The 14,026-nt window shown below is 42.7% G+C and overlaps 1 protein-coding gene across 22 annotated transcripts in view; it reads left to right on the plus strand.

Moving 5' to 3' along the window:
* The first annotated feature begins 7,458 nt into the window (after positions 1 to 7,458).
* The window catches only part of LOC129859164 (histone-lysine N-methyltransferase 2C-like), a 216,761-nt gene continuing 210,193 nt past the window's right edge, over positions 7,459 to 14,026 (plus strand). For 20 of the 22 annotated variants that reach the window (XM_055928584.1, XM_055928588.1, XM_055928590.1 and 17 more), the window contains exon 1: positions 7,461 to 8,318. The gene's annotated coding sequence lies outside the window, so the exon portion shown is untranslated. Of the gene's footprint in view, positions 8,319 to 14,026 lie in introns of all 22 variants that reach the window. The other 2 variants (XM_055928604.1, XM_055928585.1) reach the window with 2 other exon arrangements.

The following is a 14,026-nucleotide window of genomic DNA, read 5'->3' on the forward strand; positions in this document are numbered from 1 at the left end:
TGTGTTGGTGAGGGCAGGCATGGTTGTGTGTCTCCTGAGCTGTTTTTGCCGTCTCTTTGTGCTCCTCGCCTCTCTTTGGGTGACCATGGCCTCCATACTCTTGCAGTTAGTCTTAGCAAGTATTTATGTATGGGGCACACGGTTGCACCAGTTGATTCCCAGGATGGAATCGCTTGAGCTGCTTGTTGTGGCGACTGTAAATGACCCAGTCTTCACAGCTGTAAAGAAGTGTGGTGATGCAGACGGCTTGATAGACGGTGACTTTGGTGTGGAAGTGGAAATCCCTGTTTTGGAAGACCCTGCGTCTGAATTTTCTGAAGGCAGCTGATGCTTGCTTGATCCTATTTTCAATTTTGAGGTCGATGCTGCAGTCCTCCGAGAGAATGCTGCCCAGGTATTTGAAGGACGGAACTATTGCCAGTGATTTGTGTTCAATGGTGAAGACAGGCATGGTGGGTGGAGGACTGGACCTCCATTGGCAGACCACCTCTGTCTTGGTGGTGTCGATTGACAGTCTCATCCTGCTATAGACCCTCACAGCCGCTACAAGGATGGACTGAAGGTCTTCCGGAGTGTGGGCCACAAGAGCACAGTCATCAGCATACTGCAGCTCAAAAACCCGCTCCGTCAAAACCCTGGTGGTTGCTTGGAGCCTATGTTGAATAGGTTTCCATCCAGCCTGAAGTCCACCGCAACACCATTGCTGTCCTCAAGCTCATTGTGGAGAAGCTGGGTGACACATAGGAGGAAGATGTTAAAGAATACCAGTGCCAACACACACCCCTGCCTCACACCGATGCTTACTCCAAAGGGCACTGACTCCTGCCCTCCAATGGCCACCCAAGCCATCATCCCATCATGGAACTGGCAAAGGATGTTGACAAATTTGTCTGGACAGCCAAATTTGAGTAGAATGCCCTGTAGTAGTTCCCTGCTCACTGTGTCGATATCCCCTGGCTGCTCCCGCAGATGGACTTGTCACCATTGTTCTTATAGATGGTGACAATGTTTGCATCTCGCCACAGTTGGGGGACCATCACCTGGTCCCAAACCTCAGTAATGTACTGGTGGAGCGTTCTGGTGTAGAAGTCTTAAGTAGCTCTGCCGGGATGCTGTCAGTGCCAGGAGTCTTGTTGTTCTTGAGGGAATGGATAGCTGATAACACCTCTTAGAAAGTTGGCAAATGGTTGAGGTCTTGAATGGGTGGACAGACAGGTAGTTCTTCCAGGATGGAGTGCTCTGTAGGAGAATGCTGATTGAGTAGTGCTTCAAAGTTGTCAGCCCACCTAATCAGGATCTGCCTTTGGTCCTTCAAGAGAGTCAGACAAACAGCTGTTTTCATGGTGGTGATGGAGCAACTTCTAGTGGCATAGATAGCTTTAGTTGAGTTGTAGAAATTGTGCATGTTGTTTTTGTCTGCATAAATTTGGATTTCCTGTGCCTTATTCGTCCACCATTCGTTCTGCAGCGCACGCAAGGTTGTTTGCACTTCCTTGCGTGATGTGTGCCATTGCTTGCGAAGGGTAGCAGATGTGGATGTGTTGAGAGTAGCCCTGTGCACTTTGTGCATATTGTCCAGTATGGCTGTGATAGTGTCAGAGTTCTCATTGAACCAGTCTTGATGTTTCCTTCCTCTGTAGCCAAAGGAGTGGGCCGCTGCCTGATAGAGCACTGAGCTAATAGATGCCCACTTCTGGTCCATGGGGTCCTCTGCACTCAGAAGAGACTCAGTCTCCCTCAGCCTTTCAGCGAGAGAGCGACGGAACTCTTCCCTTACTGCAGTTTTCTCAAGCTGGATACAGTGCAGACTCCTCTTACTGGACTTCTGCAGGCGTTGGAGGGGACGTATTCTCACCTGGAGTTTTGGCAGTATAACACGGTGATCTGTCCAGCATTCTGCACCCCTCGTGGCAGGTGGCAGCAGGACGTCATTAGTGTCAGAACGTCTCATTATGATGTAGTCAATCAGGTGCCAGTATTTGGAGCGTGGGTGCATCCATGATGTCTTGTATTTGTTCTTCTGCTGGACCAAGGTGTTGGTGACAATGAGATTGTGCTCGGCACATAGAGTTAGCAGTCTCATTCCGTTCTCATTGACCTGGCCAACACTATGCCTACCCAGCACTCTGTTCCATATCCTGTTGTTCTGTCCCACCCTAGCGTTGAAGTCACCCAGCAGAAAGATGGCCTCATCTCATCTAGTGACTAGTAGAAGTAGTCCTTTGCCTCATTTTCAGATGGTAACGTTGGTGCGTATGCACTGAGAAAAGTAGCATAACGCATCTTAGCTAGGGGGATACGGAGAGACATGAGTCTTTCACTTATGCTGACAGGTGTTTCGGTGAGGTTGGGTAGAATGCTGTTCTTAATTGCCAGTCCCACACCGTGCTGTTGTTGTCCACCCAGAGGGTAACCTTTCTAGGAAAAAGGTGCAACCTTCTACCTCCTCTTTCAGGGAACCTTCATCCAGGAACCTGGTCTCACTCAGGGCAGCAATGTCAATGTTGTAGCGCCTTAGTTCTGCAGCAATCAAAGCTGTTCTCCGATGGGGTCTGTGTCCCAAAGATTCAGGGGAATTATTTTCTTTAGCATTTTTCGACCGCTGAGTGGAACTCCCGATAGGTGCGGTAGCCTATCCTGGATGGAGTGAGTGGCAATTTTTAGGCCACCCTTTCTAGACCTCTCCCCAGCTGGGGTGAGCAGTGTGACTCCTAAATAGGGCGGTTCAGTCACACAGGGGTCTGCCGAGAGCAGCTGCCACTCCAGTCCCAGCTGTTGGTGACCATAATAGCCCTGTGCCGCTGGCGTGCAGGGGTCTGATTAAGGGTTCCCAGTGCATTCACTCCTGCCCCTGTCACCAGACATCCCAACACCGCCAGACTTTAGCCTGGTTTCCGTGGATACCTGCGCAAAGGAAGTTATTTAAAGTGCCACAGAGGGTGCGCAATCCCCAACAGAAGGAAGGTGAAATTCCAGTGGCAAGGGGGAAACCTAGGATGACCAGTATCTTCCACAGCTGCAGGAGGCAGCCGAAACCCCAGTCTGTCAGCGTCCACCTACCGCGCTCCGCCAGCACGCTTCTTTTCTCTCAGGGTGTGCTCCCCTTGCCTTTGTCGTACCAGACTAACCCACAAGGCAGCGGGACAGTGGTTGATGGCTGCCAGGACGTGTCCACACAGAGGTGAGCATGTACAGACGCATCTCTGCGGCCCACTGCTGCTCTGAGATCCCCTGCCAGTTAGCCTGGAGTATCAAGACAACCAGTTAACGTGTGCCACCGCGAGGAGGCCTAACCCGAGTCTTGGTCATGGAGAGGCTTTGTAACGGCAAGGGGAGACTTGTGCATGAAGCCGCTCCCCAACTCACCACAAGGGCCAGCCGGCGGCAGCGAGTTATAAGCGAGAGTATGCAAGCACGTGGTAATCGGGCATGCAACTTTCCTCTACCTAGGTACTACTGCACTAGACAGTGACAAAGCAAAAAACGTTTTTGTTTTTTTTGCAAATGTATTACAAATACAAACAGAAATACAAGTTTGGAATCCCCAAGACTCTTCCAAGAGCTAGCCATCCGTCTAAACTGAACAATCACGGGAAAAGGGCCTTGGTCAGGGAGGTGACCAGATGGTCACTCTGAAGGAGCTCCAGAGTTCCTCTGTGGAGATGTGAGAATCTTCCAGAAGGACAACCATCCCTGCAGCACTCCACCAATCAGGCCTTTATGGTAGAGTGGCCAGACGGAAGCCACTCCTCAGTAAAAGGCACGACAGCCCGCTTGGAGTTTGCCAAAAGGCACCTAAAGAATCTCAGACCATGAGAAACAAGATTCTCTGGTCTGATAAAACCAAGATTGAACTCTTTGGCCTGAAATGTGATATTTCAGCTTTTTATGCTTTATAATTTTGCTAAAATTTCTAAAAACCTGTTTTTGCTTTGACATTATGGGGTATTGTGTGTAGATTGATGAGGAAAAAAACGAACAAAATTTGGAAAAAGTCATTGGGTCTGAATACTTTCCGAATGCACTGTATATCAACTGATCATTACTGTGTAGCTTGTTGGCCAGTAAAAAACTGTGATGATTATTATGGAAGTAATGGCTGAGTCTTACTTGATGGATGGCAAATTCTGCTCTCTGTCTAATCAATAAATTATGTTCTGTCTTGACTTGGGAATGAGTACTAGCTACCTGGTCTGAAAATAGTGTTTTCTGATAACGCTCTTTCACAGTTAACAACATTTCCAAATCTGATATATTTTTAATTGTGATTCAACCCAGATTCAAATGAAGTAGCATTATTTTTTATAAAACCTTTGGTGTTATCCCGAAGAATCCTGGGGTCGTCTACTGAATTTGTATTGATCATTGTTAATTAATTTCGTTCAATTTAAAATTGTTCACAGAGTGTAGAGTTTTGTAGTAATAAAACGTATGTGACTTTTTTAGGAGATTCTAAAATTTGAAGTTGACAGTAGTAAGCATTGTGGTCAGACAAGCTATATTTTCTTGATTAAGGAAAATAGAGGTGTAGATAACAGTATGAAATCGATTCGTGAGAATTGTTATTGCCTGTATGAGTACAAAGTGTACTCTTTTGTGTTAGGATTATGTGCTCGCCAGGTATCAATGAGTTTGTAATCAGAGAGTTTACAGTATGCCGGAGAGCCTTGGTTGTTTGTGGATTGTCTTCTTAGATTTGTCCAAAATATCATTCATGTCTGTCCCAATAACGAAATGGATTCAGCTAATTCTAACATAGGATCATATGAAGTTGGAGCGTACACATAAATAAAGGCAATTTTCTTTCCATTATGGTTATATTTAAGGAAAGTGATTCTGCCTTCTTGGTCTTCGCCTTTACCCAAGATGGTAGTTCTGACTTTCTTATATATAATTATAAAAACACCTTTAGTTTTGTTTGGGGCTGATGAAAAAGTAGCCAGTTCGTACAAATGGTTCTCTATTCTATGTGAGTCCTTTTGAAGCATGTGTGTTTCTTGGAGCATTTGCTATATCAACATTGCTTCTTGCTAGCATATCAAGACATTCAAGAGGACAGTTTAGGACTTTCAGATTCCAAGACAGAATGTTGCCATTGTTTAAAGAAAAATTATGTATTATTAATGATGTCATTGTTATCTTTAGTGCTAATAAGCCCATGGATGTGTAACAAAAAGCAGGACCCACAGGGAAACCGACCAATTGGTCGTTCCCCACCCAGAACTCCCCGGGAACCATTACCCCTTCCCTCCTCCCCCTTTCCATAGCCCTCCCCTCCCTAGCCACCAACCCACCTTCCCTCTCTAGGCACTTGTGTAGATCTGAAACAACTTGAAATGTGTAAGTAATAGGGTGAATGCACTTTGAATAAATCTCAGCTCTGTTAAAAGTACACTCAATAAAATATTTGATTGATCATAGTGATTCAAAATTAGATAACTATGCAGAAAGACCTTCAATTGCTGAAATAATAAATATAATAGATTATGAGAATAGTCAGATTAACTAATACCTGACATGGATGTGGTGGTGTAGTGGGAAGCTTGGTGCACCTTGAACCAAGAAGTTCTGAGTTCAAATCCCAGCTGTGGACGTGTTAAATAATAATTACTGTATAAATGAACATGTACAATGTAATCATGTAAGTTGAAAAAAAAGTATGTTAAAAGCACTGTGTGAGTATCCTTGCCAACAGGCAAAGAGCTATCAGTGGTTCACCAATCAGGGCCTTGATTGGCTCTGTGATGTGTAATGAACTTTTCTTTGGGCAAATAAGTGTTCTTCCAACGTTCCCACAAAGCATGTCTAGATCAATAATATCTTATTTTCTGAGAACATGGCAACCATGTTCTGTGTATGTTTGGTGGAACGTTGATGAAATATTCTCCTAACCCACAGAAAACAAACAACAAAACAAAACACGTCACCCCGCTCCTCCGCTCTCTCCACTGGCTTCCAGTTGAAGCTCGCATCCGCTACAAGACCATGGTGCTTGCCTACGGAGCTGTGAGGGGAACGGCACCTCAGTACCTTCAGGCTCTGATCAGGCCCTACACCCAAACAAGGGCACTGCGTTCATCCACCTCTGGCCTGCTCGCCTCCCTACCACTGAGGAAGTACAGTTCCCGCTCAGCCCAGTCAAAACTGTTCGCTGCTCTGGCCCCCCAATGGTGGAACAAACTCCCTCACGACGCCAGGACAGCGGAGTCAATCACCACCTTCCGGAGACACCTGAAACCCCACCTCTTCAAGGAATACCTAGGATAAAGCAATCCTTCTGCCCCCCCCCCCCCCCCCCCCCCTTAAAAGATCTGATGCACTATTGTAAAGTGGCTGTTCCACTGGATGTCATAAGGTGAATGCACCAATTTGTAAGTCGCTCTGGATAAGAGCGTCTGCTAAATGACTTAAATGTTAAATGTTAAATGTTAAATGTTAAAACAAAACACTGAACTATATGAGTCCTACCCTCAACACACTTAACCGGGCTCTCACGGTAGAGAAGAAGCACACTTTCATTGACCCAAATGCACACACACACACACACAACTGAGGACATAAAAGGAGGATATAAGTGAGCTCTGAGGGACTCAGCGAATCAGTGAAGCACTGTCCTATTAGACAGTGGAACCTCTTTCAACCCATGAAGCGCATTTCCTCCTGCACCTGGACCAGTCTGGACTTCCTCCATCCCATCCTTGACCCTCAGAGAGTATCCCACTAATTAGTGAAAAAAATAAATCTAACGAAAAGGACTGAGCAGAATCAATAGAAAATGTAACACTATAGTATCATTGACGGATGTTGATGAATGTATGGGAAGTCTTATTTGTCATCTCAAGGAAGTTGACGCATGGTGATTTAATGTAATTTGTTATTCACTTTTACTAAAAAGAAATGGATGCCTTATCCCGTGCTATAAGTGTATGTGTGTGTGTGTGTGTGTGTGTGTGTGTGTGTGTGTAATACCTTAATGTTTAATAATCAACTTATAATATGTTATACCATGTACACTATTCATAACTATCAGAACTCCCACAGTTATCCTAATACTTTTCTGTCGTGTAAGGCAAAATGCAATTAATTATGTTATGCATTCCTACCAGCTAGTAGAGTAGAGACGTTGTGTTGTATTTTATATTAATGTATTTTAGCAATAGACATTACCAATAATAATCTATTCCACAATGTGATAACTCTGAGAATTATGACTGTTGTAGCAACAGATATAAAACAATTTACTGACTTGTATGCAACACAAAATAACAGTTATGTTGCCTCTGTGCACTGTTGAATAAAACCAGCAGAAATTAATCGAAATTGAGAGAATGCATGGCTAGGCGAAACAGAATCCCATCCACTATTTAGGAACTCCAGATCTATGTTTTGAGAGTTCTTGGCTGATGACTGAGAAGTCTCTTTACCTGGATAGTGCTCCATTGTATCACTCCGCAGGGTCAGTGAGACTTTTTTTATAACATGTATTACGCGGTCTGACACAAAATGCAACAATTTACATGTGTTTTTATTTATACATATGTATAAGCTTATTTTTTTAATACATGGTTTATTCCTGTTCGACCATTATTTGATTTAACACGTCTTACTTAATGTTTAATTGGACCTATTTCCGCGACAAACGTTGACAGGCAGTGCTTAGGTCTATCCTAAACATGGCCACCATGATGGAGTAAAGCTTCAACTTTAAATTTCACATTTTTAAAAGAAAACTTATACATTCTATATATTTTGACAGGAATGTTTCAACGGAAGAAATTATATCAGTCATCTTATCCATATGAAATCATTGGAGAAAGTTTCTTGTTGGATTTAATACTGGTTTAAGTTGTCTGGAAGCGAAAAAAAATTATTGCATCAATTCCGTAAGCGTTTTAATTTCTCTCGATAGTTTTAAAGCTTTTACAAACCTTTTGTGGGATTTTTCAAGTTGTGGATCTATCTTAATTGCAATAATTTTGCTGTGAAGAATTGAAGAAACGATTGGGATGTATTTTATAATTTTTATGCGTTTTCTGGCAGGAAGTAAATCTTGGTGGTCGAAGGGAGAGTAGTAATGTTCACTGATTGACGTACTTTGAAAGAAGCCAATAAACTGAAGAATACATAAAGGGATATAACAGTTTGTATGGTTTTGAGGCGCCGAAAGTGCACTGGTCACTTCCCCCATATTTTTGAATTGGTGGATGAACGAGTCAGCGACACCCCTTACCCCACTTATACTAAACGAAAGTATGACATTTCTCATATGGCTTTAAAGGTCATGAAGGAAATACATCTAAACTTCTAGGTTCTAAAAGGTAAGCTGTAATGTTTTTCTTTATATTTTACTCAGTTATGTGTTTTCAGACGTGCAGCGAGAACCAGCCCGCTTCAAGATTTCCGTGTGGCCAATCATGTTACCGTAGAGTGCTCTGTTTATAATTTTGATTCTAATATGTCTTTTGAAGAGCGCAGCTTCTTGCTAAAACTATTTCGTACTAGAATTCAATTTAACGGCCGGCAACTCAGCATTTTACATTTCAGTTTTAATTTGACTTTAACCCGATGGTTCGGCTACTCACTCAAGAAGATCAAACAATCGTGTTTGGCAGGGTTGTGACCATCAAATGATGCAGTCAAAAAGTTGTGTTTTCAGAGCTTTGAACAACATGCATTCAATCCCAATGCCCACTCTTGAACTGCACCAATGGGTTTTGACCTACGCATATTAGAGCCTGAACGTTTTAAACCAGAGGTCTTCAACTCCAGTCCAGGATATTTGGTGTACATGCTTCCATTCCATCCCTTTAGCAACACCTGGCATTGCATGTTATGGCCCAGACTGAAGATACAGGATTGGTTGACTCTTTTAATCAGGTCAGGTATTGGTGATGGGCTGGAATAAACGCTTGCACACCCAGTAGGTCTCCACGACCTAAATTGGAGAAACACACGCGTTATGGCTCTTGATAGGACATGAGGAGAGTACAGTGTTTATTATAACCACGAATTGCAATATATTTTCTCAATAACTATGCCCAAATTTTTAAGTCATGTTTCTTCAGATCCTGCCATTGACAACCAAGGAATCCAGTTGTTATTTTAGACAGAAGTGCAGCTGATTCTATTCGATATTGTCGTCTCTCAAATCAACAAATAAGTCCTAACTCCTTACCTAGCAGTCGAGGCTGCTGAGGGAGGACGGCTCATAAATGGCTGGAACGGCGCAAATGGAATGGCAGCAAACACATGAAAACCATGTTTGATGTAGTTGATACTACTCCGCTCCAGCCATTACCTCGAGCCTGTCCTCCACAATTAAGGTGAGACCAACCTCCTGTGTTACCTGGTGATGTACAAGTAGATTCAAGTTTTAGATTCAAGTACAGTGAAATGCCTTTATTGCCAGCTCTAAACCTGACAATGCAGTAATCAATATCAATGTAGTACTAAAAACAACAAGATGGTACAAAAACACACGATAAGTAAGCTAGCTATATGCAGGGTCAGTTCCAATACCATATTTACAATGTGCAGGGATACTGGAGTGAAGGAGGTAGATACTTTTGGTCATGTAGTGTATGTGGACACCTGCTCGTCAAACATTTCATTCCAAAATCATGGGCATTAATATGAAATTGCTGCTATAACAGCTTCCACTCTAATGGGAAGGCTTTCCGTCAGATCTTGGAACGTTGCTGCAAGGACTTGCTTTCATTCAGTCACAAGCATTAGTGAGGTCGGGCACTGATGTTGGCCAATTAGGCCTGGCTCGCAGTCTGCGTTCCAATTCATCCCAAAGGTGTTCGATGGGGTTGAGGTCAGGGTTCTTCCACATCAATCTCTACAAACCATTTTTGTATGGACCTCGCTTTGTGCACGGCGGCATTGTAATGCTGAAACAGGAAGCGTGATTCATCATTCTAGAGAACGCTCTTCCACTACTCCAGAGTACAATGGCGGCGAGCTTTACACCACTCCAGCCGACGCTTGGCATTGCGCATGGTGAGCTTAGGCTTGTGTGCGGCTGCTCGGCCATGGAAACCCTTTTCATGAAGTTCCTGTGTCCTCGATGGCTGTGTCCTTATACACCAGTCAGCAATGGGTGGGGCTGAAATGGACAAATCCAGTAATTTGAATGGGTGTCCACATACTTTTGTATATATGAGCCAATTTAGCAATTAGGATATGTTATCTGTAAAACCCCACAGCCTTGTTCTAAAAACAGCTTGTATTTATTTGAGTACTCAAAAAATGCTAGTTTGGGGTTTCACTCCAATTTGTTGTCACATAGTTGCTAAAGACCCAAACTAGCGTTCCCACTATGTCATATTAACCCTGTGATTATTGCGTCTTTGGTATGATATAAGTTCAAATGTGAGTTAGACTTGTGAAGTCAAGCCGTAGAACCAAGAATAACAAGGTGATGTCTCATTTCATATTGATCTATTTTTGTCTCGCAGAGCCTTTTACATAACGCTGAGTGGTCAATTCAACGTCTGAAGTGGCCGTACAGCATTTACTACGATGCAGCCTCTGCAGATGTCCTGGCTTTCATACTTCTTGCGCTTAGCGGAGCAGAGCTATTGTGAAGGAAGTTGTCAAGGAAGTGAGTTTTTGTTTATACAGGATGTACCGCCCCCACCTACTGTCAACCAATCATGTCAATGTGAAGCTATACGGAGCCTTCTGCATTGTTCCAAAATTTGAGGCGCATGGAGATGGGTTATGGAGCTTGATTTGGCCTTTGCATGCCACCAGAGGGTCCGCAATATCGCCATACACTCTATACGAAGTCTCTGACCACATTTTCGGTTGAAGCATAAATTGGATTTAAGACAGTAAAGAGCTAAAGAAAATGTTATGAGAAGCTATTGCAATACAATATTTTAGGTTTCACCACAGCAGCTTAAATCAAGAACATTAAATAAAAACCAGGGAAGGAAGATAAAGACGGAATGCTGCAGACAGGTAAAAGTGGAGGACAGTGTGCAGAAAGCGAGCGGTAGAGGATTGTCAGAAGTGGAGGACTTTTTCAAGGAACACACACCAGGAAGCTTTTATTGATTGGAGCAGTGGTAGGAGGAGTTGAGAACATTAGTCGTCACTTACCATCTTGAAAACAGTGTTGTCAGTGTTCCAGGTCTGATGCCATCATCATTAAAATGTGAGATGTCTGACTTGGACAATTTGGCTTTAACGTTGTGTGAATGTAGACCGTTTATGGCTAATGTTTAAGGAACTTTGAACTTTTGAACTTTCCTTGGATTCAAATTAATCTTTGTTTGGGAAGCCGACCATGAAGTTTTCATAACTGTTTTGTCAAAGAGTGATAGGATGACATGGCAGGGAAATTCAGAGAAGATCCTTCAATATAGGACATGGAATGGCTCAATTAATCTTAATTTCACCGCAGCAAATGCAATCACTCTAAAACATGTAATGGTCCTGTAGTGCTTACTTGGAACCTAGCGAAGATGGAGGGCTGGCAAAAATTCAGTCCTCCCTGATATGATAGGTCTCAACACCCCATTTTGTTTCGAAGACCATTGGGCCACACAGGTGAAATCTGAGGCTGTATTTACACGGGCAGCCCTATTCTGATATTTTTTTCCACTAATTGGTCTATTCACCAATCACATCAGATCTCTCTAACATCTTTTTCGGAACTGATCTGATTGGTCAAAAAACTATTATTGGGAAAAAGATCAGAATTGGGCTGCCTGTGTAATAGAAGCCAGAGGGATTCAGTTTTGAGTTTTGATTTTTGCAAAGCTCAAAGGACACTAATAATGTCAAGAAGGAAGATTATTTAGTATCACTATTTTCACTGTTTGAAGGGTACCTAATACATAAGGACTTCATACCACATTAATAACACATATTCCGATGTCACTTACAGTGCAAATGCTGACTGGGCTCCATGTCAACAGAACTATATCTGTGAGGCTTTTATGCCAAAAATAATAATAAGCAGATTCTAGAGATTATTGCCTCTTGGTAGCTGCCCTTAATGGTGAAGATGAACTTATCAGTTGGAGAAATTAGTCATCCTTAAGGTGTCGGATTGCTATGTAGTGTATTCTAGCAAATCTTTGAAAAGTATAAAATGACATTCAGGAAGTCTTGAGGTTAAAGAAAGGCATGCTGGTCTTCCATTCTTAAGAGCCTACAGTCTCTTGGCATCGTTGCAGAAATGGATTGCAAACTGTTGTGGCAGTGATGGTCGTGGTTGTTAAATTAGCTGAGAGAACCGTCAACACCCACTTAGCTGCTTGCAGGCCCCTCCTAGTCGTACTAATGCTTGTGCAACCATTGCTGTGTTCAGTAGGAAGAAATGGGTGATTTGAGGGGCCTGTTTAGGAGGGTTTAACGTTACAGAACATTTAGGTAGAAGGGTAGCTATAGTGTAAAACAGGTGTTACGGTCTGTAATGTGCACTCTGAGTATGGTTACATGCACACAATAATGCCATTATTGTGGATAGTCAGATTTAATATACTAGTTTGATTGAAACGTTTACATGCTTTGCAAGAAGAACGATTTCCCTAATAATCCTGTTTACATCTGAAATCAGGCTACCTGATGGCACTGATAAATGCAGAAAATCGCCAATCAAAAATAAATGTTCTACCACAGCATCCATATTCCTTTTTTGGGAAGCATATTTGACTCGTGAGTTCGAACATATAAAGTTTGTATGTGAAAACGACTTCTTCTAAGAGGCATACATTGTTCTGAACTTGCTTCACTCGTGCTAAAGAGGGATGCTTACTAGGCTGGTGGTAGCACATGTGCAGATAAAAATATACTGTTGGAATGTGGGTGTTTACATGTCCTAAAAATAAAAAATATTGCTCAAATTTTGTTTTAATCGGCGTATATTTACTTCAATTTTGACCGTACGCTGATTTAAGATAAGCAGAGTAAGATGTTTACATGACTATTGCATAACCTGCCTACTGCCATAATCTGTTTTAATATCTAATTATTAGTGTGCATGTAAATGTACTCTCATAGGTAATTGTGTTAGTTCTATTCATTACATTTGACTGCAAGGTTTCTAACATTTTGTTTCACTTCACTGAATACATTCCAGAACGCATCCAATAAGAAATAATTTTGTTTTTACATTTCAAATGTTTATTTCTACAATGAACACAACAAATGTCTCCTGACCATCCTTCACCACAACTTGACAAACACAATGGATTGTGTTAGAGGGAAATATCTAGTTCAAGATTGAGACATGCGACCTGGCAGCTTGAGAATAGCCCCCCCACATACACAAACACCTTTACATTAATGATGCTAATATTTTTTTTTCATACGACTTGGAAGGTGTCGCCACAATAGGCCTTTATGGTGAGTGCTGTATCTACTCCAAATGTTTGCTACATTACATCAAATGTTTACTGTAACACATTTGCTTTGAGAAATATCAGAAAATATTCTGTTGGCCAAGCCTACGACACTACCTCCGATAAGAGGGGTACAACAGCAAACAAGCAGGGCCAAGGCAGCCACATGTCCCGAGCAAACCACATGCACTACATGTGGACACCTACTCGTCGAACATCTCATTCCAAAATTGTGGACATTATTATGGAGGTGGTCCCCCCCCCCTTTGCTGCTATTACAGCCTCCACTCTACCTGGGAAGTTTTTCCACTAGATGTTGGAACATTGCTGCATTGACTTGCTTTCATTCAGCCACGGCATTAGTGAGGTTGAACACTGGTGTTGGGCGATAAGGCCTGGCTCGCAGTCGGTATTCCAATTCATCCTAAAGGTGTTCGATGGGGTTGAGGTCAGGGCTCTGTGCAGGCCAGTCAAGTTCTTCCATACAGATCTCGACAAACCATTTCTGTATTGACCTCGCTTTGTGCACGGGGGCATTGTCATGCTGAAACAGGAAAGGGCCTTCCCCAAACGGTTTCCACAAAGTTGAAACCACAGAATCATCTAGAATGTCATTAAGATTTCCCTTCACTGGAACTAAGGGGCCTAGCCCAAACCATAAAAAA

This window comes from Salvelinus fontinalis, chromosome 7 (assembly GCF_029448725.1).
Source record: "Salvelinus fontinalis isolate EN_2023a chromosome 7, ASM2944872v1, whole genome shotgun sequence".
Classification (NCBI taxonomy): Eukaryota; Metazoa; Chordata; class Actinopteri; order Salmoniformes; family Salmonidae; genus Salvelinus; species Salvelinus fontinalis.